The sequence below is a fragment of the Eretmochelys imbricata genome, chromosome 5 (genome assembly GCF_965152235.1).
Source record: "Eretmochelys imbricata isolate rEreImb1 chromosome 5, rEreImb1.hap1, whole genome shotgun sequence".
NCBI classification, from domain to species: domain Eukaryota; kingdom Metazoa; phylum Chordata; order Testudines; family Cheloniidae; genus Eretmochelys; species Eretmochelys imbricata.
In genome coordinates, this window is record NC_135576.1 from 47,050,354 (window position 1) to 47,077,717 (window position 27,364).

At 42.9% G+C, this 27,364-nt stretch overlaps 1 protein-coding gene across 2 annotated transcripts in view; it reads right to left on the bottom strand.

Moving 5' to 3' along the window:
- IQGAP2 (IQ motif containing GTPase activating protein 2) overlaps positions 1-27,364 on the bottom strand; it is a 229,090-nt gene that overhangs the window by 178,044 nt on the left and 23,682 nt on the right. The window lies entirely within an intron of this gene.

Here is a 27,364-nt window from a genome sequence, read left to right on the forward strand (position 1 = left end):
AGCATAAGTAATTAATTCCCCCCCTGTGCAGTCTCCACTGGAGAAGGTAACCTCCATTTCAGTTCTAAAACCTGCACTTGGGGTAGTATGGCTATGTCTTGTCAAGAAGTTCAGACGCACCCCAGAGATGGTTGCATTTTTGTGGGGGTAAAATTAGCTCTAGAGTTTGCAAGAGCACTTAGGACGAAAAACACTACATAAGATAGTGGATAGAAAATTCTGTATTTGTAAAATTTTACACTTCTTGATCAGCCATTAGTGCAGCAAGCACACTGCCCAAGCCAGAAAAATAAGAAAATTAAACCATAGTAAATAGGGCTGTCAAGCAATTAAAAAAACTGAACTGTGATTAATCGTGCTGTTAAACAATACCATTTATTTTAAATATTTGATGTTTTCTACATTTTCAAATATATTGATTTCAATTACAGAGTATACAGTGCTCACTTTATATTTTGATTACAAATATTTGCACTGTAAAAAACAATAGTATTTTTCAATTCACTTGATACAAGTACTCTTGTGCAATCTCTATCATGAAAGTTGAACTTACAAATGTAGAATTCTGTCCAAAAAAAATAACTGCACTCAAAAATAAAACAATGTCAAACTTTAGAGCCTACAAAGTCCTACTTCTTGTTCAGCCAATTACTCACATAAACAAGTTTGTTTACATGTGCAGGAGACACTGCTGCCTGCTTTTTATTTACAATGTCACCTGAAAGTGAGAACAGGCGTTCGCAAGGCACAGTTGTAACTGGCGTCGCAAGATATTTACGTGCCAAATGCGCTAAAGATTCACATGTCCCTTCATGCTTCAACCACCATTCCAGAGGACACGTATCCCTGCCGATGATGATCCAAAGCAGAGCGGACCGACGCATGTTCATCTTTATCATCTGAGTCAGATGCCACCAGCAGAAGGTTGGTTTTCCTTTTTGGTGGTTCAGGTTCTATAGTTTCCACATTGGTGTGTTTCTCTTTTAAGAGTTCTGAAAGCATGCTCCACACTTCGCCCCACTCAGATTTTGGATAACATTTCATATTCTTAAACATTGGGTCAAGTGCTGTAGCTCTTTTTAGAAATCTCACATTCACTGCAGATTTGACAAAATGCAAAGAAAAGTGTTCTTAAAACGAATATGTGCTGGGTCATAATCCAAGACTGCTAGAACATGAAATATATGGCACAACAGGAGACATACAAATCTCCCCCAAGGAGTTCAGTCACAAATTTAATTAACATACTTTTTTTAAATGAGCATCATCAGCATGGAAGCATGTCATCTGGAATGGTAGCCAAAGCATGAAGGGGGCATATGAATGTTTAGATTATCTGGCACGTAAATACCTTGCAATGCTGGCTACAAAAGTGTCACTCGAACACCTGTTCTCACTTTCAGGTGATATTGTAAATAAGCAGGCAGCAGTATCCCCCCATAAATGTAGACAAAATAGTTTGTCTTAGCGTTTGGCTGAACAATAAGTGGAACTGACTCAGAGGTGGGCCAACTACGGCCCGCAGGCCACATCCGGCCTGCAGGACCATCCAACCTGGCCCCTGAACCCCTGGCCCCTCCCTCGCTGTCCCCCCTTCCCCTGCAGCCTGAGCGCGCCACACCGCCAGCGCTCTGGCCTGCCGTTCTTGCCAGGAGGTGCGGCAGACTCTGGCATGGTAAGGGGGCAAGGAGTCCTGGGGGGAGGGACAGTCAGGGGACAAGGAGCGGGGTCCCAGGAGGCAGTTAGGGGGCGGGAAATGGAGGGAGCAGATGGGGACAGGGACCAGGCTGTTTGGGGAGGCACAGCCTTCCCTACCTGGCCCTCCATATAGTTTTGCAACCCCGATGTGGCCCTCGGGCCAAAAAGTTTGCCCACCCCCTGGATTGACTGGATTTGTAGGCTCTAAAGTTTTAGATTTTGTTTTTGAGTGCAGTTATGTAACAAAAATCTACATTTGTAAATTACACTTTCACGACAAAAAGAGATTGCACTACAGTACTTGTGTGAGATGAATTGGAAAATAATTGTTTTTTTACAGTGCAAATATTTGTAATAAGAAATATAAAGTGAGCACTATACACTTCTATTCTGTTTTGTAATAGAAATCAATATATTTGAAAACAGAAAAACCATCCAAAATATTTAATAAATTTCAATTGGTAGTCTATGTTTAACACTGTGATAAAAATTTTTAATGACTATAAATTTGAGTTAATTGCGCGAGTTTACTGAGATTAAATCGACAGCCCTATTAGTAAATAAATTTGACATCATTCCAATTCCATGATATGCCATTTACAACTGTTAAAAGAAACAGGCTAGCTCCTCCATATTGAAGACATGTGGGACAGATGCTTCTGTGCCCACAATTGATAGCAACATACACTATACAGCAACACTTCCCTGATCAATCACAGAACTCTTAAAGAGCATCCTTACTAAGCACATGTGCAGTTAAAACAAGTTGAAGTGACTTGCCTAAAATTCTGACCTATAGTTGCTACTCTGTATAATACATTCACCTATATTACACTGAAACGTCAAGCTTAGCCATTTCAGTCACCTCCATGCATCTATCCTTCTCTGCATGTCTCCTCTTCTTGCAACTTTTAAGATTGCACCTATAAACAGCCACTAAAATTTTCATCCGCTCAAATCAAATTCATGCTTTATTCTGACTTTTTTCAGTCCATTAACTCCAGCAAGCATGACACTAGTTTACAGACTGCAAAAAAATCTCAAGTCACTTTTTCTCTGCAATAATCCATCAAATCTAAAAAAAGATTTAGTCTGTTGCTAAACATAATGGTATGGAATATTATAAGTATGTTTATTCTGTTGTAGGATTGCTTCCATTTGTTAATATAAATAGTTTGTGCTTTCTCTAGAGATATTTTCTATTGTCTGATGTTTATTGAGCTGAAGAAAGGCACTGTTAGTTTGAAGCACCGACAGTGTCATCAGAGCATTATTGAGAGAAAACTGGATGTTTGAGAGAGTTATTAGCACAAAGCAAGTCACTTGTTAAAATTACTCATCATGAGCCAGTCAGTGCGATATCGGTATCCCAGACTAACCGTGGATATGACAGTATTGATTCTCTAGTTCAGGTTGGTAAAGTTTCCATTATAAGCCTGATATTTTCTCCAGGCACAGACCAGCCAAAAAGGAGCATCCATAATGTGTGTTATTATATGAAGCTCTGAAGTGGAAGGAATGTAAGTATTTAAATTCTCCAAGGGAGCTAGTGGAGTTGTCTTTATGAGCTACTGAAGTCAAGAAGAACGGACAAGTTCCATAGGGTGGTGATACTTAACAAGTGCAAATCCTCATTTTAGGGCTCCAGGAAGCTTGTTGGCTCCATTGAGAAGACACCCCAGTTTATAATTTATGCAAATGTTAAATGTATCAGGGGACTTGAGGTTTAAAGGTGGTTGTGACGAAAATGAAATTTTCTGACATCTCCTAAGGAGATCTTATTGAAGAAAATTGAAGTATCTTTGGGATCCATTGTATTAAATGAATGGTTTATCTATTACTGTGGGCTGGAATTGTATGTACCCTCGGGGAGGGGGGGGTGAGATCTGGGGGTTTACGGGACTATAGTGAATGTGCCAGATAAGAATGGCCGTTTGGAATAAAAAAAGCGTTAAGTGGGTTTTCCTGGGGAACATCTAGGAGAAGGTGAATGCAAATTCCCCAAATCCAATAATGCAAAAACCCAGCTTTTTGAAGCTATACCTTGAGGAGAGGATCTTTGTCTCTCATCACCTGCTACCAAAGGCCAAGATCAAAGGCTGGAGCTCTATAAAGTGAGCTGCTCAGCCTGGGTTTGTTTCTGAATCGGAAACAGTTATGAACTTGTAAGCAAGTAAAACCCAGTGGTGGGTTTTGAAGGACTGATGCCTACCAGAGGCCAAAGTTGGCTTGGGGTAATCTGTAGTAAGCTTTAGAATGCATGCAGATTTTATTCTTTAATACATTTTCTCTACAGTGCTTTCACCTTAAAAATAAATGTACTTTCTTGTAAGACCTGTGTGGTAACTTATACTGCAGGCCAATATGCTGTTCATAGCCTTTGGAAGGAAAGCAAAGCACAGACTATTACCTGTCTGGCTAACTGGGCATATCACAGTGCAGGCAGGGAACCATACAACCTGGGAAACCCCTGGTCAGGAGGGAGAGAGATGTGGGTCTCCGCCTAATAGAGGGGACAGCTGAAGAGCCAGGAACCTAGAATGGGTGACCTTGAACACAGGTACAGTTGCCCTGAACTGTGAGAACAGTGACAGGCTTGTCAAGATCTTGTGAAGCCAAGATGGAAAAAAATCTCTTCCACTTTTATCTGCAAACTGATCCTGTAGAGAGGGTTTCCTGTTCTATATTGGGATCTCTAATTTCTGCTTTATTCAGCCAGCCAACTTTCAAGAAATCAGTTGTAGAGAGGTGGGGTCTGGGTGGAAAATAGGTCCTTAACTCCAAGAGGAAGTCTGGCAGACAGAGGAGAGATCAGCTGTTCTGCGGACAGATTGAGTAGGTCTGTGAGCCAGTACTCTGTCACCCTTTACTGGGTTATACAAGTAACACTGGTTGCATCCTGCCTGATCTTCCTTATGGATCTAGGATTTCAGGGGGATGGGAGGAAAAAGCAGCGAGATCTTCAGATCAGGGAAGATTAAAGCATCTGGGCTAATATCTGCTCAAGAGCAGAAGAGGGCCTTCACTTATCTTGGTGGCAAATAGGTCTGCTACAGATCCTCTCCAATCCCCACCCATATCTGAGGAAGGAGGACTCTTTTCTCAAGCCTTTCAGCAACCACTTGTGCTTGGCTGAGTACTGCCTGCAGAGATCACCTATGAGGAAAAAACAGTATGACAGGTTAAGGGCCATGGGAGTTGTCCTGTAATTACAAGGAGTTGCACTGCTTGGGGAATCGCTAGGGAGGACGGATGGATGGATGCCTGGAGGAGGATCTCCGCTTGATTCAAGGGAGAGACTGGGTGAACAAAGGGGAGCAGCAGCAAATCTGTTCTAGAGTTGGTGCTGCCCTCAGTGGTAGAATACTAATCAGTACTGAGGATTTAATTCCTTTCTGGAACCAGGAAGATTGGAACCCAAGCCAACAGTACCAAGGCCAGTGCGAGGGACTCCATGCTGGAAGGCAATGACAAGTCTGCCTGTACAGGTCGGTCTGGTACTGTGGATGCTGGTGCCAGGGAGAAGTCTGCCAGTAATGGGCTTCAGTTCCACTCACAGCCAGGTGAGGTACAGATTTGGCCCTGCTATCCTGTCCAGGTTCATCAGGCCTCCAGACTCAGGGTTTAGAGGGTGTATGACTCAATTTCTTGGCTCTCCTCAGAACAAGTTCTGTATGTAGACTCCTTCCTCACAGCACTGGAGCAGCAAGGAGGTTGGAAAGAGGAGAAATTGCTGGACGGAGCATCCCTTTTTGGAGTTGAAGGAACTACTGTCCAAGTCAGATGCTTCCCTCACAGGCTGTTCCAGGAGGTAGTTTTAGCAGAGTATCTCTCTGGAGCAGTAAGTTCAGGTGGAAAAGGGCTGACATACAAAGCACAGGCCCAGAATGTGTGTTTGTTTTGAGAGACAGACAAAATGAAAACAAAAAAAGACACCAGCTGTTTACATCAATTTAAGGAACATGTCCCCATCACAATGGACTCAGCTTGATGCCAGAGTGGTTAAGCTTGGCTCTTAGGTGGGAAGGCACTTTACAGCAGTCAGGACTACCAAGCAGTAGTCAGAAGAAAAGATATTTAAAGAAGATATACAGGGCTGCCAACAGGGCAGAAATCTGTCATGGAGCTGAACTAATCTAAACATTCACAAATCGGTTTGGTGAAAGGGCCCTTTGAGGTAGCAGGCAGGCACCCTACAGCTCCCTCTCACTGCCATGGAACAGTAAGGGAGAACGGACAGGTTCGGGGCAGCTCTGCCCATTACGATATCAGGTGGGGGCACGTGCCTGCACATCCTCACTGGTCAAAGGTTCCAATCTCACATGCATGGGGTGTACAGATGCACTACATGTGGAAGCTACACAGATTAAAGGTCCCTTAAATATGGTTTTGTGATCAAGTGAGTTTTAGCTGCCAGGTTGTGGGTTTTGTTAGGATTCTAAAAGATATCCCAAAATGCTATGAATAGAACTGTACAAACACTACTTGTAAATGAAGAACTGTTCTAAAGAGTGTTGACAAGTAATTCAAGTAAAAAAAAGTTAGTGTCCTGTAGATTATACCATAAAGTTAGTCACTCCAGAAATTACATATTATATATTTACATATACTAACTTTATGGGTATAGGAGTTGGAAACAATGAAATTTGTAAGACATTAAAATGTGCAGAAAAATAAAACATGAAATGAACTAAAAGTAGCATTAAAATTTGAAAGTTTAAAATCCAATACTGAAATTTAAACAAGCTAATGTACTAAATTACATCACATTGTTGCATCACATATGTCAGAACAATAGCTTATCTTTTATCAGGAAATAATTAGACCCTCTAATTTTGATTTTGTTTTATTAAACTCTACAGGCCTTTGTTAAGGTTCCTTCCCCACTCTGAACTCTAGGGTACAGATGTGGGGACCTGCATGAAAAACCCCCTAAGCTTATTTTTAGCAGCTTAGATTAAAACTTCCCCAAGGTACAAACTATTTTACCTTTTGCCCTTGGACTTTATTGCTGCCACCACCGAGCGTTTAACAGGGAAAGAGCCCACTTGGAAACTTCTTCCCCCTCCCCCCCCCGGCCCCCCACAATCCTCCCAAACCCTACACCACCTTTCGTGGGATCTTAAAAACAAGGAAAAAGCAACCAGGTTCTTAAAAGAATTGAAGAAAAAGAATCACCTCTGTAAAACCAGGATGGTAAATACCTTACAGGGTAATCAGATTCAAAACATTGAGAATCCCTCTAGGCAAAACCTTAAGTTACAAAAAGACACAAAAACATGAACAAACATTCCAATCAGCCATTTAAAACAAAATGGAATCTAATGCATATCTAACTAGATTGCTTATTAGCCCTTTACAGGAGTTCTGACCTGCATTACTGTTCTGGTCCTGGCAAAAGCAACACACAGACAGAGAGAACCTTTGTTTCTCCCCCCCTCCAGCTTTGAAAGTAGCTTGTCTCCTCATTGGACATTTTGGTCAGGTGCCAGCGAGGTTATCCTAGCTTCTTTACCCTTTATAGGTGAAAGGGTTTTTCCTCTGGACAGGAGGGATTTAAAAGTGTTTACCCTTCCCTTTATATTTATGACAGCCTTCTTTTGCAGTCTGTAAGCAAAACTCCTTATGGAGTCAAAAAGAGTTTATTTTAAGGACCAAAGGATTTGGAGGGAGGTGGGGGTGTTTGTTCACATATTTCTTATGACCTAAAGTCTACCCTGTAAGTGGGCATTTGTCAATTGTAATGAAGTTTAGCATCATGTCTCAGCTGAAACAAAGACTCTGGACTACCCTTGTCTGTTTTCTTCTGGGGGGAGGAGAAGAATCTCTGGCCATGGCATCTGTGATAGCAACAAGAGCACTAGTACAGACAAGGTAGTAGAGGGAGAGGGAGAGAATTTAAAGCCACTAATTCATTTAGAGATGCTCACTGCAAAGATCTGCACTCCAAACACTGGCAGCTGCCTGCAGCTTTGTCTAAATTAGCACTCTAATCATCACTAGAGCTCATACAACTGAGCTAACGGAACACTCAGATCCATAGAGTAGAGACAGCCTAAAATGTGGTTGTGAGTTCACATCTGAGTCTAACTTAGAGGAAAACAGAATCATTTAATCCTAGAAGAAGATGCAGAAACGATACTGATGGTCACAAAATTGCAGTAAGATTAGGTAGATTAATTAGACCGTCTGAACAAAGATTTTCAAGAGTTTGTAAAAACCAGAAATCTGTAGCCAAAGCAGTACTTGATTTAACACTTCTTTAGAGCACAGTTACATAGTAAGAATCACAAACTATGCGGAAGATTATGATCAATCCTCTGGATTAATACTAGAACAACATCAGAATCTGATCCAGAAAGACAACTCCATACATACACCTGCTATAAAATATCAGAATATCTAAGCATTAAGTTCATAAGTTCACATAAAAGTCATTTTCCCCCATGTTGTAGTCCTCCCGTCAAGACAAAAATCAACTTTAATTTGATATTAGAAATCTACAAAACTGCATTTATATTAAGAGCCTTTTAAAATAGCTGTCCCAACCCCACTATATAGCATCGGGGACAGAGGGAAGTTAACAGTACAGGAAACAGAAAAGGAGTACTTGTGGCACCTTAGAGACTAACCAATTTATTTAACCAATTTACAGGAAACATACCTGATAAACAGGAACTTAGTAACAAAAGTATTTGAAGTATTGGTTTCCACTCAGAAAAGTGATTCTAAAAAACAAAAGCCACCACCCACATGGTATTCCATATAAAAATGTGTTAATCATACATGAGTTAAGTAACTAAAAATATAAAATCAATTTAAGTACCAGACCTGTAAACTCAGCCTAGACCCAGAGTTCAGCCAATTCTTTCCTTTTCACATATCACCACAAAGATTCTGCAAGTCAAGTGATATTGCACACAGGTAATTGACAGCATGACTGCATGTACAAAATCTTTATTACTGGTGGTAACGTGCAAGAAGCTGCTCAGTACCCAGGTTGAGTTTGTGGGATAGCAGTGAAGACAATAAGTCTTTTTACTTGAAAACAGAGTTAATTTGATATAGAAGTAGTGGCTTTCAAAACACAGAATCCCATGATCTCATTTTTGTAGTTATTTTTTAGTATAATTACATTTCTACAATGAGAAATAACTAGAGGACTGCATGAAAAAGAAAGTCAAGTTTATTTTGTGTGTGTTTCAGTTTTATGGGACTATTTAAGAAGGTAAAGTGTCAAGTCATCTGGTATAAAACAAAATTTGCAATACAGCCTGAATGCAATTTTAAAACATTTATGCTTTAAAACCTACTGCAGCACATATAGTAATGAAAGTCTTCTTACAATCCTGATGTGTGCACAGGCACATGATTACATGTGATTGCAAGAACTGAGCCTCTGCCTGCTGGAAGTAGCTTATACTGAATTTCAGGTCTTGAACTCTTCTGGCAGCTACCGGGTTGTGTTGAGAACTGAGTAGGACAAAGAAGGGGAAGAGAGCAAGTGACCATTTGGCAGAGCACCTTCCCTCACAGCTCCTTCTGTTGAAGATTTTTGTCTGGCATACTGAGGAGAGGGTGGAGGAGGAAGAAGAGAAGAGGTTTGTAGGGAGCTTACACCTTAATAGGTATGAATCTGGATCCAGGTGGTGTGTTTGGGAAGGAGGGGAATGCTGAGCTGTCATGCTAGTGCTTCAGTGGGAAAGTGAAAGCTTGGTAGCTAGGGATTTGGGGAGGAGGGGAACAGGGGGATGGGCAAGGTGTTATTAGCCATCCAACATTTTGGCAGATTAAAGGAGATGCGACAGTCAGTGGTGCTTCGCAATGGTATGGGGGGAGTGGGGGGGGAGAAGAGCCTGATGCACAAGCAGCAAACCTTCCCACAGTGGATATAGGTCAACAACTTGCCAGATGGAGGTTGAAACATACTCCGCTTTCTGGCTCAACTGCAGGCCTCAGCCTGGGCTCTCTGATGGCGCTCCATGATGACTCCACCAGCCTTAACCCAGCTTCTTCAAACAGTGATTGTGGACAGGATTTTCCCAGTTGACAGGGGGAATGCTGAATTTCTTGAGAGTTTGCTTGACCCGTGTCACTGTATTGGAGCTTTGGCCTTCCTCTGCATTGCGAGCGGTTCTTAAGTTGGCCATAGAGCACAGCCTTCTGCAGATGATCTTGAGGCATGAGCTCCATGTGTCCCAAACACCAAAGCCTGTGAACATCTAGCACAGTCTGTATAGACTGTAGACGGATTATCTCAAGGATCTCGGTATTGGAATTACTTGGGACCAAGGGACCACCAAAGATTTTTCTAAGACAGCGGAGGTGGAAACGGTTCAATCTCTGCTCCTGCTTGGAATACATAACCCAGCTCTCACTACCATAAAGGAGAGTACAAAGGACATAAACCTGATAGATAGAAACCTGTGTGTTCAGGGTAAGTAACTTGTTATTCCAAACATGAAGTAAGTTTGCAGATTCTAGCATCAAGTTCCCCATCAAAGTTAAGTGAGCTGCTAAGAATTGAGCCAAAATAGTAAGAGTGATCCACGTTATCTGGAGCTTCATTATGGACTGATTTTAAGTGGAATGTCGGTTATGTAACACCTGTTATGTGACAACTGTTTCTTGATACTGATTGCCATGCCAAATTTGGTGCATGTATCAGGTAATTCATCAGGTGAATTAGAGACTAATGCAGCAGCGTGTGGGAAAAGCAGATCCTGAATAGCAAGCTGGGTGACATGCTTTCTGCTCTGGAATCATCTGATGTCAAACAAGTTGCTATCCAGCCTCGATTCAATTAGTATGCGAGACTGATCATTTCCAAAGGCGTACTTGAGAAGAAGCCAAAGCCGGTGGGCGCTAAGATGCAGTGTTGCTTCATACCAGTATCAATACAAACCTTGGGTGATGTTTCATTCTCATACTGGATCCATGCTTGTGGAACTCCTTGACTAGGGAGAGAACCTTTTGAATTCTCTACAGGATCTTACAGATGCCATTCCTGCTAACTGTGTTGAAGGCGTTTTGTAGGTCAATGAATTCTACATAGAGGTGTGTGTTGTTCACGACTTTTTTCTTGCAACAAGTACAAGGTGTTCTCAGCATAACTAATATGGGGAACTACCAGGAAAATCTGGGAGTATTAGTATTCAGCTAAATTATGACTTAATTGGCATGGAGATTTGGTGGGATAAATCTCAGACTGGAATATTTGTCTAGAGGAGTATAGCTTGTTCAAGAAGTATGGGAGTGGGGGGAAGGAATGAGATGTTGCACTATGTACATCAAGAATATATACACTAATTTTGAGGTCTAGAAGGAGGTGAGAGGCAGACCAGTTTAAAGTTTCAGGAGGAACACAGAAGGGGATGTCATTCCTATTTTTTCCACCAAATCAGGAAGAGGCGGTGGAGGAGGCATTTCTAGAACAAACTATCCAAAACACACAAACTGGTAGCAATGGGGGACTTAAACTACCCAGACATCAGTTGGAAAAGTAAATTTTATGCTCTGCCATATTACAATAATTCTTGGAACGTGTTGGGGACAACTTGTTTCAGAAAGTGGAGGGAGTAACTAGGACAACAGCCATTTTAAATGTGATTCTGCTTAACAGGGAGGAATTGGTTGTGAATCTGAAAGTGGAAGGCAATTTGGGTGAAAGGGATGATGAAATGATGTTATGATTCTGCTGCCATCACTCCTCCCTTTCCTTAGGCTAAGGAAAATGGACTTCAAAAAAGCAGACTAACAAACCCAGAAAACAGGTAGGTAAGGTAAGATCTCTTGGAAAGAAAATTGAAGAGGTAAAGGACATCAGGACTAGGAGAGCTGGCAGTTTCTCAAGGAGACACTATTAAAAAGGCACAACCACAAACCATCCAATGCGAAGGAAATATAGGAAGAATATTAAGAGGCCAATATGGCTCCAGCAGGAAATATAGCAGCAGTAAAAATAAAGAATCCTATGAAAAAAGAAACATGAAGAAATTGGTAAGGAGAAGTACAAAAGAACAGCACAAACATGGAAGGACAAAAAACACACACATGTATAAAAAAGGAGTTAAACCTAACAATGAACATTAGAGGCAATATGAAGTTATTTAAATATAATAGGAGTAACGGAAAGATGAAGGAAAGTGTTGGTCCTCTACTTAGTGGGGAAGGTGAGCTAATAACTGAGGACATTAAACAAGACTGAGGGGGTTAATGACTATGTTGCTACAATTTTCACTAAAAAAATAGGTTAACGGTGACCAGATACTCAACAATTAATATTAACAAAGAGGAAGGAACACAAAAACCAAAATAGGGAAAGAACAAAGTTAAAGAATATTTTGAAAGAAAGAAAGAGACAGATTTATTCATCAGGCCCTGCCAAGCTGAAATTCTTCTAGCATACCTCAGGAATGGGCTGAAGCAATCTTGGAACAGTTAGCAATTATCTTTGAGAACTCATGGAGGATGGGTGAGGTCCAAGAAAACTAGAAAAGGGCAAACATAGTACCTATCTTTAAAAAGGGAAAGAGGATCTGTGGAATTATACCACTCAGCCTAACTTTGATACCTGGATAAATACTGGAACAAGCCATTAGACAATCAATTTGTAAGCAACTAAGGAGAACAGGGTTATAAGGAATAGCCACCATGGATTTGTCAAAAATAAATCATGCAAAGAGAAATTTAGGTTGGTTTGGCATGGTTACTGGCCAAGTAGAGAGGGAAAAGCAGTAGACATTATATATAGGTATCTATAAATAGAGATATACATCTTCATTTTACTAAGGCAACCCCACATTACATTCTCATAAGCAAGCTACGGAAATCTAGAGGAAATTATTATAAGGTGAGTGCAAAACTGGTTGAAAGACTGTACTCAAAAGAGTAGCAATCAATGGTTTGCTGTCAAATTGAGAGGGCATATTTAGTGGGGTCCTGCAGCAGTCAGTCCTGGGTCAGGAAAAAGACAGTTACCTTTTCCGTAAGGAGTGTTCAAGAGGTGTTGCTCAAGTCCATTCCATATTAGGCATGTGTGCGCGCTCATGACATGGGCCAGTGCCAGAAGTTTTTCTGGCAGCAGTATCTGTAAGGGACCGGCTCAGGCACCACCTGCAGCAGCACACACATGCCACAGTATAAAGGTGCACTGCCGGCTCCCCCCACCCTCAGTTCCTTCTTGCTGGAAGCTCCGAAGATGGGGAGGGAGGGTGGATTATGAAATGGTGCAACACATCTCGAGCACCAGTTACGGAAAAGGTAACTGTCTTTTCTTCGAGTGCTTGCTCATGTCCATTCCATATTAGGTGACTCCCAAGCAGTACCCTTTGAGGTGGGTAGGTGTTCACAGAGATGTATATTGCAAAAACTCTGCCCAACCCAGTGTTGTCTCTGGCGTGCTGAGTGATGGCGTAGTGTGCCATGAACATGTGAACCGAAAACCATGTTGTGGCTCTGCAAATGTCCTGGATAGAGATGTGCGCCAGGAAGGCTGCCAAGGACATCTGAGCTGTGGTCGAGTGGGCCCTTATGATCAGCAGCAGCAGGACCTGTACCAGCTCATAACAGGTCTGGATGCAGGAGGTGATCCAGTTGGAAATCCTTTGCAAGGACACTGGAAGGCCCTTCATCCTGTCCACTGTCACGATGACGATATGGGTCAACCTGCGGAAGGGCTTTGTACACTCCAGGTAAAACGCCAGGGTGCGTCTGATGTCCAGGGCACGCAGCCGCCTCTCCTCCCCTCCCCAGTGGTGTGCGGCTTGGGACAAAAAACAAGGGAGGAAGATGACCTGGTTAACATAGGAGACACCACCTTCGGCAGAAAAGCCAGATGGGGTCGCAGTTGAACTTTGTCCTTGAACACTATATACAGCGGCGCCGATGTCAAGACTTTAAGCTCCGACACTCGCCTCGTTGATGTTATTGCCACGAGGAATGAGGCCTTCCATGACAGATAGGAGAGGGAGCAGGAGCCCATAGGCTCAAAGGGTGGGCCCATGAACCTAGAAAGAACCAAGTTAAGGTCCCACTGTGGGACAGGAGCCCGGGCCAGTGGGAAGAGTCTCTCGAGGCCTCTCAGGAATCAGACTGACATGTCATGTGAAAACACCACCTGACCTTGGATCAGCGGGTGAAAAGTGGAGAGAGCCGCAAGGCACACTCTGATGGAAGAGAGGGCCAGCCCCTGGTTCTTAAGATGGAGCAGGTAATTTAAGAGAGAGACTGTAAAGAGGAGTGTGTTGGAGAGACGCTATGCTCAGATGCCCAGTGGGAGAACCTCGTCCATTTGGCCAGGTATGTTGCTGTAGTGGAAGGCTTTCTGCTTTCCAAGAGGATTTGCTGGACCTCATTAGAACAGGCCCACTCTTCCAAGTTTAACCATGCAGCATCCATGCTGTGAGATGGAGGGGGGTGAGTTTGGGGTGTATGAGACGTTTGTGATCCTGTGAGGGTAGAACCGGTTGGTCAGGAAGGGGCCAGGGAATGGCCACCACCAGGTCCATCAGTATGCTGACCCAATGTTGCCGCAGCCATGCCGGGGCAACCATGAGGACTTGGGTTTTGTCACTTTTGACATTTGACAGACCTCTGCTGAGTGGATTCGGTGGGTATGCGTACATGAGACACACCCCCACTCCCCCCGACCATGACAGGAGAAAGGTGTCGGAGGGGGAGTCTTTGCCCATACCTTGTAGGAAACAAAAGCAATGACATTTCCTGTTCTGTCTGATGGTGAACAGGTCCACTTGGGGAATTCCCCACCTTTGGAAGAGGGTCCAGGCTACCTCTGGATATAGCAACCACTTGTGGCAAGAGGAAAAGGATCTGCCGAGGCGATCTGCCAACATGTTCCTGATGCCAGGGCCTCCAGTTGGATCGCATAGTCGATGAGGAAAACCTGCAGTCGGAGTGTCTCTTGGCAGAGGGCTGATGAGCATTGTCATCCCCCCCGGCTGCCTGTTGATGTAGAACATCGAGGCCATATTGTAAGTCACTCTCACCACCCTGACTGCTAGATGTGGTACAAAGACTCAGCTGGCCAAGCATACTGCTCTAAGCTCCTTGACGTTTACATGCAATGTCATGTCCCCTGGGGACCACATGCCCTGTGTCTGGAGGCCACCAAGATGTGCCCCCTAGCCGAGGTCTGAGGCATCTGATGTCACTTGATCGAGTGACAAGGGCTGTCAAATGGAACTTCTTCCAGGACCACCCTGGGATCAGTCCACCATTGTAGTGAGGTAATTATCGTCAGTGGTATGGTAACCACCTTTTCCAGGTGACCTCTGGACTGGGAATAGACCATCACCAGCCACTGCTGTAAGGGCCGCATCCTGAGCCTGGCACAGTGGATGACATACATACATGCTGCCATGTAGCCCAGCAGGTGCAGGCAAACCCTGGATGTGGTCAGGGGGAACGCAGACTCCCGCAATGAGGTCCAGCATCATCGAAAAGGTCTGGAGCAAGGGGAGTCAAGGACTGCTCCAATGAACTCTATCCTCTGCACCGGAACTAACATCAACTTTTTGTCATTTACCAGCAGGCCCAGGGATCAGCACATGGCCTGCAGCACCACATCATCCCTCTGAACTTGGGACCTGGACTGGCTTTTGATGAGCCAGTCATCAAGGTACGGGTAGATCTGGATACCTCGATGTCTAAAATAAGCGGCTACTACCAACATCCACTTAGTGGATATCCTCAGTGTGGTTGTGAGGCCAAATGGGAGGACCGTGAACTGACAGTGGTCAGGGCCCACCGTGAAACATAGGAAGCATCTGTGACCTTGAAAGATCGCTATGTGGAAATATGCATCCTTCAAGTCAAGGGAGGCATACCAGTCTCCCGGATCCAGGGCGGGGATAATGGAAGCCAGGGAGACCAACTTCTATAGGTATTTGTTGAGGTCTCACAGGTCCAAGATGGGCTGTAGACCACCCTTGGCCTTTGGGATTAAAGAGTACTAGGAATAGAACCCTTTGTTCCTGCACTCACAAGGAATCTTTTCGACCACACCTAGTTGCAGCAACTCTTCACCTCCTGCATGATAAGACTTTCTAGACTGAGTCCCGTCCGGGACCAACTAACTAGAACACTAACTATATACATAACTATTTTACAGGAAGACTCATTCATGAAGCACAGTGAACAAAGTGAAAAGTAGCCGAAGCAACAGATGTTCCAGCACAGTCGCTGGGGGCAAGAAGGAGCTGAGAATGGAGGGAGCTGGTGGCTCCCCGTATACCATGGGGTCTGTCCAGGGGGCACCAGAGCTGGTCCCCTATGGATACCATTGAGGAAAAAACTTCTGGCACATACACCCAATATGGAATGGACATGAGCAAGCACCTGAACTATTCAATATTTTCATTTATGACATGGATAGTGGAGTGGAGAGTATGTTTATAATCTCCACATGACACCAATCTGGGAGGACTGCAAGCACTCTGGAGGACAAGACTAGAATTCAAAATGACTTTGAAAAGTTAGAGAATTGGTCTGAAAAATTAACACGAAATTCAGTTGAGACAAGTGCAAAGCATTTAACTTAAGAAGGAAAAAAACAAACATACAAATACAAAATGAGGAATAACTGGCTAGGCAGTAGTACTGCCAAAAAAGGTCTGGCTATTATAGTGGATCACAAATAGAATGATTCAGTGTGCTGCAGTTGCAACACACACACACACACACACCCCCCTATCATTCCTGGGTGTATTAACAGGAGTGTTGTACATAAGACAAAAGAACGCAATTGTTCTGCTGTGTTTGGCATTGGTGAGGCCTCAGCTCCTGGAGTTTGGTGTCCAATTCTGCATGCCACACCTTGGGAAAGATGTGGACAAATTGCAGAGAATCCAGAGAAGAGGAGCAAAAGTGACAAAAGGTTGAGAAAATCTGACCTGTGAGGAAAGGTTAAAAAACCTGGCTATGTTTAATTTTGAGGAAAAAAGACTGGGGGAGGAGGGACCAGACAACAGTTTTAAAAAACATTAAGGGCTGTTTATATAAATATATAAAAAAAAAGAATAGTGATCAATTGTTCTCCATGTCCACTGAAGGTAGAACAAGTAGTAAAGGGCTTAATCAAGTTTAGATATTAAAAAAACCTACAAGGATAGTTAAATTCTGGAATAGGCCTCCAAGGCAGGTTGTAGAATCCCCATCATTGGAGGTTAAGAACAGGCTGGACAAAAGGCTGTCAGGGATGGTTTAGATTTAATTACCACCTAGACAAAACCAAGTTATTTTAACTTTGGTTATGTCAGTGAATTCATGAGCTTGCATGAAAAGTTATTAGAAGCTGTTCTGGACCATTCTGTTCTGTAAAATGGTTGTTTTGTATTGAAGTATTTATTTTTGCTGCAAAAAAGCTACTTTCTACCAAAGTTCTCATTCTCTGATCCTATAGGCCTTCTACAGAATTCCATATTCAAAGAGCACAGCAGCAAATGAGTAGGACAAGTCCCTGGATAATAAAAGTGGCTAGCCCAGCATGGGTTTTTTGTGTGTGTTTTTTTAAATGGCTCCAATCCATGCCCCACAAGTTCTCTACACCAGCTGACACACAGCAAGCTTTCAAAACTTACTACTGAGAAAATGCAGGCCAAAGACAGACACTGGAATTTTTGAAAAAGTGTGATTTGAATAATAAGTATGTAACTAATCTCTCTAAACCTGCGCTTTCCAATTCTCTCAAATTCACACACGCACATGCATGCAAAGAAATAAGTTGCCCTGGTCAAGTTACTGTATGTCTGACTGTCAGCTTGAGAGCTCTTGGAAGACTGGCACAATAGAAGTATACATGTCTCTTCTGACAAGAAGATCAAGTCTAGTCTATTATTTTTACTGCAGTAGTACCCAGTCATGAGCCAGGACCTCACTGTGCTAGGCACTATACAAAAAGAGAATAAAGACTGTGTTGCACCTGAATTTAAGTGCGAATTTGTTAACTGAGGGGGGGGGGGGGGAGAAGGGGGAAAATTAGAGAGGTTTTGTAAGCCACTTCTTCCTTGGACCTTTTCATGTCTCCCCTCCCTCCCAAAAAACCCTCCTTTATCTTATTGCAAACACTAGTACTTTAAATCCCAGAAAAACCCTTCTCCTGCACCAGAAAAATAAAACCAGACTTTGCAGCCTGCTGTATCTGCTACCACATGTTCAACCACAACCATTTTCAGAGATTTAGCATTGCTTCCAATATATAAACAGTAGGGCTATCACACCAGGGAACTGTGATGCAACAATGGCCACAGCCTGTGGTTCTGGAGCCAAGCATCAACGCTGCTATATTTTATGGAGTCTGTCAAGTCTGTCAAGTGGCAGGAAAGTGCTGGGATTCTGGAACAAGTCTCAACTTACGTGGCCTAATTCTTGAATTCCCACAAAGTTTAAAAAAAAAGCCATATTTAGCCCTACAGACACAAGCTGGCTTTGAGATTCAACACAGTCACAAATACTGGCAGAGCCTTCAACATTTTTTTTTTTAAATATATACACTATGTTAGACCTCCCTTGGAAAGGTAAGATTCTACCCTTAATCTGAGACTGCCTCCCCACAAAGTGAGCAGTTTAAAATGTCCCTTAGAACAAATTCACCTATGCTAGAGTGTTCTGGAATTAAATTTGCCCAATTAATAATTAAAAAAGAAAAAGACAGTATGGCTCTCATTCAGGAGATCTTAATCCTACACAGAAGGTCTAGTTTTAACTTTAAGACACTAAGAAGAGCAAGAGGCGCAGTGTGGGAAACGAACATTTGAGAGCCAAGCCTGCAAGCATCTGGAATTCCATCAGCTTTAGGAGGCAGGGAAAGAGGAACAAGAAAAATATACTGCTCTCCCCAATGAGCACAGACCTGACGTAATTTGATCAATTCTGTTCACCTTTGTATTTCTACCAGGCGGACTGCCTTGGCAAACATCTTCAGCAAAGCCTCAGTAAGGTTACTGCTCTGTGCTGTTGCACACTGATACTTGCTCTTAAATCAGCTTTTGGGATACCCAAATGTACATGTGCTAAATACTTGTGCCCTGAAATTGCACTTCCTCTCCACAAGCTATTCCCCAGTGTTAATGCTGTGTTTGCACCATACTATCACTAGGCACCGCTCAACCTATGCTAATTATACAATTACAGTCCTTACCTGACACTGAATAAGCTGGAAACAGATAAGGAAGTGAACTACAGCTGTTATCTGTTCATTCTTCCCCTCAGTCTACCATCTGTACCAGGCAGCCTAGAAATCTGTACCAGCCATAATGCAGTCAAACTTGATGCCAAGTGAGAAAATTCTTAGAAGTCAATTGGAGAGTGTTCTGGTTTAATACACTTGAAAAAACTACAATGACTTTTGTTCATGTTGGTTTTACACAAACAGCAATTTTGTGGAAAACTTGTCTCAGATGGACACATCACAGCAGACTCTAGACATTCAAAATAGCATAGTGTATTCCAGCAGGAATTCTGAATGAGATTTTGTTATCCGTTTCCTCTGAAGTTAGCCTCTCCTGAGAGGCTAAGTACTGGTTCTTTAGTCAATGTGTCCTTTTATCAACGTTGTTTTCCTGAAGAAGCTAGCAATTTGATCTTGTGTTATTTTAAACTCATTTACCATGTGTTCTTTACTTGTTTGTCTGGAATTACTATACATGTTACTGTGCTTATCAGGAAAACAAGTTTGATTTTATTTTTCCTATTTCTAGCAGTGTTCACGATTTTTCTATAGGGATCACACTTGTTACATATAGATAAAATGTAAACCTTCATTCGCCATAACAGTATAGACAGAATGTATGTTGAACACATCTAAAAAATAGTTTCACCTTAAGTCATGAAAGAACTCAAGCCATCAACTCCACTTCAGCATGGAGTTAGTACTGACTGGTAAGCTATTGGTTTAGTCACAAGACACAAATTTTAAGTTACACTACAAAAGTCATCTAGTTTCTTTCTAAATTGTTAGAAAACTTACAGGATATAAGTTTGGCGATTCTGCTTTAGCTAAAGGGTTAGATACAATCTAGCACACACAGATTACACATGAATGAAAAGAATTCTATATTAAGAATAAAAGTGGCACTGGAATTTTTCCAACGACAGTTTCATGAAGAGTTCATCTGAAAAGTATTCACCCATGCACCAAGGGGAACGGGGGGGGGGGGGGGGGGGGGGAGAAGAGGAGAGCAACATGCAATAGGAAACATGCCATCTACCACTTTCTCCTGAACTCTTTTTTTATTACAGGAAACCCCAAAAGCTAGCCCACGTATAGGCAAAACTCCATCAACAGCAGTGGCTCAGTGAGTAAGGAAGGTAAGACACTGCAGAGGTCCTGAAGTTGGGGGGAAAAAGGATAATAGTGCTATAGGAAGAAAGGACACCACCAAGAGGCAGCAAGTTAGTAGGACAGGTATCCAGAAGTGTAGCAGTGTAAACAGAGAGTTTACCCACTTCTCATTTGAGGCATATGACATTCAGGTTAGGTTAGATTAGTTTACCCACTTTTTTAATACCACTAAAATCACTAGGTAGACTGAGAAGACATCACAGTGAGGAAAGAAAAGTAACAAGAAGACATTTAAGTGTGTGGCTAAGCTGTACTCTTGCTCGACGTTAGCTTCCTTTTGGAGATAGTGCCACAAGTCAAATAAATCAATCAGGTTTGACAGACAAGGATATTAAATAAACTTAGTTCCACATTCCCATTTATGTTAATAATGAAGACCCTGGATGGAGTTTTGTTTACAAGGATGTCAATTTAGACACATGTACAGTACAAGTACTAAAATTTAGCTCAAAGATCAACAGAACTTAGGCGTTCTCTGTATACTAATAAACTGACTTTATTAAAGCTAGGTTGTTTACCGTGTGTCTTAGTCCACAAACACAGGACCAAGCTATGTTGAACCTTGTGCTTTACCATATTTTAGTAATAAAGAAGCATGAAAGCACGAAAGAAGCTAAGTATGTTTTCATGAACTGTCTCACAGCTCTTGATAGACAAGCCAGTTAACATTCCTTTTCACCAGAAACATTTTTTTAAGAGGTTTGCTGTTTAGTTTTTGGTAAGAGAACAGAGTTCTGAAGCATTAAGAGGTAACCAAAGAACACAAATATATTACTAGAATAATCCCTCACAGCATAACATTTTTAGCTAAAACAGCGTCTTGTTTGGTTTTTTTTTGACCCATAAGATATTTAAGACTTAGCCATATTACATTTAGAGAATGATCACGAACTGTAGGTACCTTTACATTTTTCCTTGTAAACAACCCATTTGTCAGCTAAGCCAGAGTAAAGCAACTAAAATTAGAAGTATGCAAACCCCTCACACAACAGAATTTGTTTTAGGATGCTTCCAGAATCTTTGTTGAAGTGCTTCTTTTCCCCACAGGGGACAGCCAATATGTGGTCCTTGTAGGAAATTCTTAGCAAAACTTCTGGTGCTTTTAGTAGGGGACTATACTTAGCAGCGAACAAAGGCCACATGAGGAAGAGGAGAAATAGCTGACCTTCTGCTCCTCTCTTCCACCTACAGGCCTGGGCAGAAGAACCCACCCACCGTGTCACCTGGAGAAGTCTAGTGTAAGATTGTGCATGGAGCAGTTGCTCATCCTACAGTTTTAGTGTAGTGCAGGGTTGCCAACTTTCCAATTTCCAGGAACGGGACACCCCTGCTCTGCCCCCTCCTGAGGCCCCCACCCCCCTCCTTCAAGGTCCCACCCTTTGCTCAAACCTCTCCCGCCCTGCCCTACGCCCAGCCCAGGGACTGTTGTAATCTTCCAACCCCACTAGTAACATGCAGGCCGGGGGGGGGGGGGGGGGGAAGAGGGAGATCTCTCCTCTCGGTGCATCTGCCCCCTGGCATGTTCAGCCCCTGATCCCAGCAATGGGTGGGGGGGTGGCCTGCTGCCGTTGCCTCCTACAGCCAGCCCCTCCCTCTCCCTCTCCCCCTCCCCCTCCCAGCCCAGCTGCTACACTGGGCTCTCACGCAAACCCGGAGTGGAGTGGCTGGTGGGGGAAGTGGGTGATCCCGCCCCTTCTGCTCCTTGGCATGCTTCTGACTCAACCAGCCTCTGACCCTGGCAGCCAGGCCCAGGCAGGACACCTACTTCTCCCACCAGCCACTCCAGGAGAGAGGGACTCCTGCATGTGACACTGACAGACATTGTCAGGTGCTGTTTTCAAATGGGCTTTCCAGTGAAAAACTGGATACCTGGCAACCCTAGTGTAGTGCTCGCATTCTATTCTGCATAGGTTTTTATACCACCACTTGTCACCCTACTATTTGAGCACCTTCGAGTAGTTCATTAAGCAACATGATTAACATCTGTCACATCGTTTCTCCTCATCCTCTCCCCAAAGGAAAAAGCATGTAGGGTGGAGTGTCTTGTTTTGGTGGTTTTTAATATACCTTCTCCTAGGTGTATATGTTGGAAAAGGCAAGGTCAAAGAAACATGCCTTGCAATTGGAGCAGAAAGTGGTGAGGTGTGTGATGGTTCTTAGTGCCTGGGGGAGTTCATTCCATGGTCTTGGACACCCCTCGGAAGAGGTTCCGTCTTCTTTCACTGGAACTGTACACCAGAAATGCTACCTGCAGCAGACATTTAGTGCAGGAAGTAGATGAGGGGAGCATGGGAAGCAGCAGCCAGAGGAACTGATAAGGGGAGGAAGAACAAAGAGAATGAGCTTGGCAAGAAGATGGTTGGGAAGGTGGTCACAGAACTGGGGAAGAAGAGACAGAAAAAGTTCTCTTCCATCCCAGAGACTGTCTCTGATCAGCTCGGACAAAGAGTCCTGCTTCCACTAAAGCTAGTTCAGGAAGTCTTCAGTGTTGCTATAGCTGTGTTGGTCCCAGCATATATTAGAGACAAGATGGGGGAGGAAATTTCTTTGATTGGCTCAAGGAAAGTGAGTTATTACCACAACCACCCCGTCTCTCGTTCAGGAAGTGAGAGGCGTGATAAGGGTGGACTAAAACACCAGAGCTAATAGAACAGCCTGTAGCCTGACTCTTTGAATTTGTCAGCTACTTTTCACATCCTAGATCAAGAGAGATTCCCACGGCAGCAAACGGCAGTGTCTTTTCTCCAGGTGGGGAAGTAGTGACAACCAGCAGTGATGTCTGTTCTTAAGTTTTTTTGCTTTGCAGGTCATTCCCCCCCCCACTTAGGTGAAAAGCTGCTCCAGAGGGTCTCCTTCCCAACCCTACAACTCTTTATCTGGTTCTCGATTAGACTTTAAAACTCTGCTCTATCTTCCCTGGCTTGATATTCTGAAAGGAGCTTCAGCATCCACCCAGGTTTCTTGAGCAAATTTAACAGAAATTTTTTTTAAAATAAGGATCACTGAATGAAACCAACTGAATAATAAAAAAAAAAAGTTAAATTGTACGTATGCAGTGACTTAAATCTTTACAACTTAAAAACAGATTTCCTCCCCAAACTTGGCTCATTTCTCCTTCCTCAGTAAGTACTGCTATCATGGCAGCTTTGAAGTTCCTATTTTCAGCTGTTAGGATTTTCTTCTCTTGTGTCCAAAATTCAAACGAGAAAGGTTAATTTAAATCCTTCATAAAACAGCTGAAACAGTTCAGTTCCAGCCCACCAAGTAAGTTCACTTGGAGGACAAGACTAAACAGGAAGAGTTTTCGTTCAAAATGATAGTTTGAGAAAGTCAATAGAAAGAGTTAAAATAGAAACAATTTCGTATGGTTAATTTGCACTGCGCAGGTGTTTTGGTGAAGTGCAGAACGGAACCGTTAATCTATACTGTACAAGCAAATCCTCTTGCATCTTACTGGGCATTGCTATGCATTCAGTCAAATTCCCCTCTTTGTACCCAGCACAAGGTACTACCAACCTTGCATAAGGGATATAGTGGGGAAGTGCAGGCAGAGCAGCCACAAAGAGGTGACCCTCTCTATCCTGGCCCACATAAGCTAGTGCAGAAAGGTACGATGGGGCCAGGAACATGCTATCTGCATTTATTTGCACTATTGGGGTCTTAATGCTTTTCTCAGCAAGGGAATGGCAAAAAGGCATGGTAACAGTTGCAGAGCCTCATAGGCAATCATATGAGTAATGACAGAAATTGTTACCTGATGCTGGTGAGAGCCCTCACTTCAATGTTTAGTTGCCAAGCGTCCACAGACCTACCAGAAAAAATTCACACTCAAGTCTGAGAGACTGTGCCCTCTTAATTCCTACTAGCGATCTTCTGGAAATAACTGCTTAGTACAAGTCAATGTGGATAGGCCTTGCAATGCAGCTGTATTTTTTTTGCGATCAATATTCTCTAGTCACCTTGCATGACTACTACTTCTTTCGTATGGCTTGGGTAGGTAGCAACAATTACAAAATTTATTTCTAGATTCTATAGCCAGCACATTGCCACAGCAGTGAGCTAGTGAATGTCCTTCAGGCCCCAGGTAAAAGAATGAAGGGGACACTCAGATAGGATGTGCTCCATGGTTTGTGCCAGTCACATACAGGTGTTTGCCTTATTTTCCATTTAAGGAGGGTTTGTCCACATTTCCCATGAGATGTCCTGATGCAATTCAATTTACACCAGTCTTTCTGACATAAATCAAGATCTGGTGGTTCTTCAGCAGGGTCATTGATGAGCTGTTTATTTTGAGCAGTCAAAATAATGTGTGGCTCTCCATTGAGCCTCAGCATCAAAGTTGCATGTAAGGATCTTGATGCAGTTCCACAGAAGGTTGTGAAATTTTAATCTTGTTTTTGGTGGGTTCTATAGGTCATCGTGCAACGGGATCCTCACATTTACATTAACATGGTTGAGAAAGCAAGATGTCTGGATAGTTCTTCTAATCTTTGGAGGCTGGATATGCAATAAGACCAGGAGCAATAGACATTATGTGCATGGTGTTATGGAGCAGAGCATCAAGGAGTTTAGTGTGACTGCCATGGGACCACACTGGTGCACTGTACTCAACCACAGAATATACCAAGGGAATTGTTGCAGTCGTAAGGTCCGTGGACTGAAGCCCCATGATGTTCCAGCCAATTTCCTGATAAGCGCAACATGAGACTTGACCTTATTACAGGTGTTCAAGGTCTTGTCAAAAGGTCAAACTCTGGTCCAGTGTCATACAGAGATACTTTGGGTTAGCCTTGTGGCTGAAGCACTCAATGCAGAACTGCACATAGCATTTGGTATTAGCCATTTTATTGTTCAGATGAAAGTGGTCACCATGGTTTTTTTCAGGTTAGGCCTAAGTTTTCAGTGTTGGAAATAATCTACCATTGTATTAATATCTCAGGTTAGGGTGGAGCTGATGGAATGAAGGCTTTTGTGCTGCACAGCTAGGGCAATTCACCTGCATACATGAATTGCCTTGACTCTGTCACTAGTATATCCACAGTATATAGATGAAAAAGTACAGGGTCAAGGTGGAGCCCTCAGAGATGCCCGAATTAAGAGTTCTTGGTCTACAGATCTGGCCATTACGGTATACCTTAAGCAGCAGTCCCTGGTCATCATCACCAAGAGATGGCTTGTTCACCAACAGTGAATGACATGTGAGATCTTGAGAAGGTGGCCCTATCTCCAGACAGTGTCATATACTGAGGACAGGCCAACAAGGGCAATCCCTGTCTTCAACTTATGTTGGAATCCTGCTTCAATGTGGCCAGTGAGCAAAGCTACTTGGTCACAGCAGTTCCTCTTTGTGCAAAATCCTGCCTGCTCTGCTGGGAGGAGGTCTTCAATAATGTCAGAATCAGCAGAGCAGCACTTGTTTCATGACCTTACTGGTGGTTGAGAGGAGAGAGATGGGGTAGTAGCTGTCTGCATCCTCTGGGAGTTTCCTAGGCTTCAGTAGGGCAAACATTGTTGCCGGTTGCCAGCTTGTTGGCACTTCTCTGGTTCCATTCCCAGCAGTAAAAAATCGCTGCTAGCCATTCCCATCCCCGTCTGCCCAGGTTCTTGAGAAAGTTTGGAGGAATGCCATCAACCCCGGCAGCTTTCTGGTTTTTGGTTTCCAACAGCACAACATTGATCTCCTCAGAGTAGGGAGAGGAGTGGAGACTCTGGTGAAGGTTTCTGAGGAATTCCCACTGAACCTCCTAGTGCGTAATCTTGCATGTTGGCAACTTGCTGTTAGAAAGAAGATGAGAGGCGGCAGAATTTGCTGTCACCTTTAACAGGTGTTGTGTTACTTACTGCCTGGGAACCTCCAAGTTGCTGCAAGAGAGCCCATGCCTTGCAGCTCAAATGGACATGGCACTACCAATCTCCCAGTGAAAAGTAGCACCTGTCTCTGAACTGTAAATTCAGAAAAAAGAAAAGAAGTACTTGTGGCACCTTAGAGACTAACCAATTTATTTGAGCGTGAGCTTTCGTGAGCTACAGCTCACTTCATCGGATGCATACCATGGAAACTGCAGCAGATATTATATACACACAGAGATCATGAAACAATACCTCCTCCCACCCCACTGTCCTGCTGGTAATAGCTTATCTAAAGTGATCATCAAGTTGGGCCATTTCCAGCACAAATCCAGGTTCACACACAAACTCACTCTCCTGCTGGTAAGAGTGGTCAGTTTGGATGAGCTATTGCCAGCAGGAGAGTAAGTTTGTGTGTGTATGGGGGTGGGGGGAGGGGTTGAGAAAACCTGGATTTGTGCTGGAAATGGCCCAACTTGATGATCACTTTAGATAAGCTATTACCAGCAGGACAGTGGGGTGGGAGGAGGTATTGTTTCATGATCTCTGTGTGTATATAATATCTGCTGCAGTTTCCACGGTATGCATCCGATGAAGTGATCTGTAGCTCACGAAAGCTCATGCTCAAATAAATTGGTTAGTCTAAGGTGCCACAAGTACTCCTTTTCTTTTTGCGAATACAGACTAACACGGCTGTTACTCTGAAACCTGTAAATTCAGAGAAGTACTCTTCCTCCCCTTTTTTATCCCTCATATATAAACAAGAGAAGGGATATGGAGGAGGAGCAGCTTCATTTTTCCAAATCAGAAATAGTTAAAACCACATTAGAGAACCACAGCCATCAGTAGCAATTGGAGTTTAGAATTTACACTCTTGACCTTATTTTAGGAGTATGGCTATGCAAAAATGCCCTCGTACTCACAATTCTATCTATTTAGAGTGACAAAAATAAGATTTTACTGCCTATTCCACACTGCAGTGCCAACAGGGATATGGGAGAGATTCAGATTTTATTCCTACTTGTGCATCCATAGGATTTAACAGCTTTCCAGTTGTAGGACCAGTCATTTGCACCTGCATATCCTACCAAGGCATGCTGTTTTCACTCAAGTTACACACTCATGTTTAGGAATTCATTAGTGTATAATTTCCATTAAATTAATATCACCAACTAGGTGACAAGCAAGTTCTTTTTTATTGTGTATTTAAATATTTCAAGACAGATATACAAGTCATCCCTAGTGTCTACCTCCACAATCCACTTTATGAACTGAAATTCAAGATTAGTGTAATAATGATTAGACAGACTGTCTTCTACCCCAAAATTATTACCACTAGTGACACTAATTTCCTTTTAAAAACTTAAATATGGCTTATTTACCATGACTGAAGTTTCAGCAAACAAATTGAGACAGATGTCTAAAGATTTTGAAGCTATTTAAAATTTTAAAAAAAGA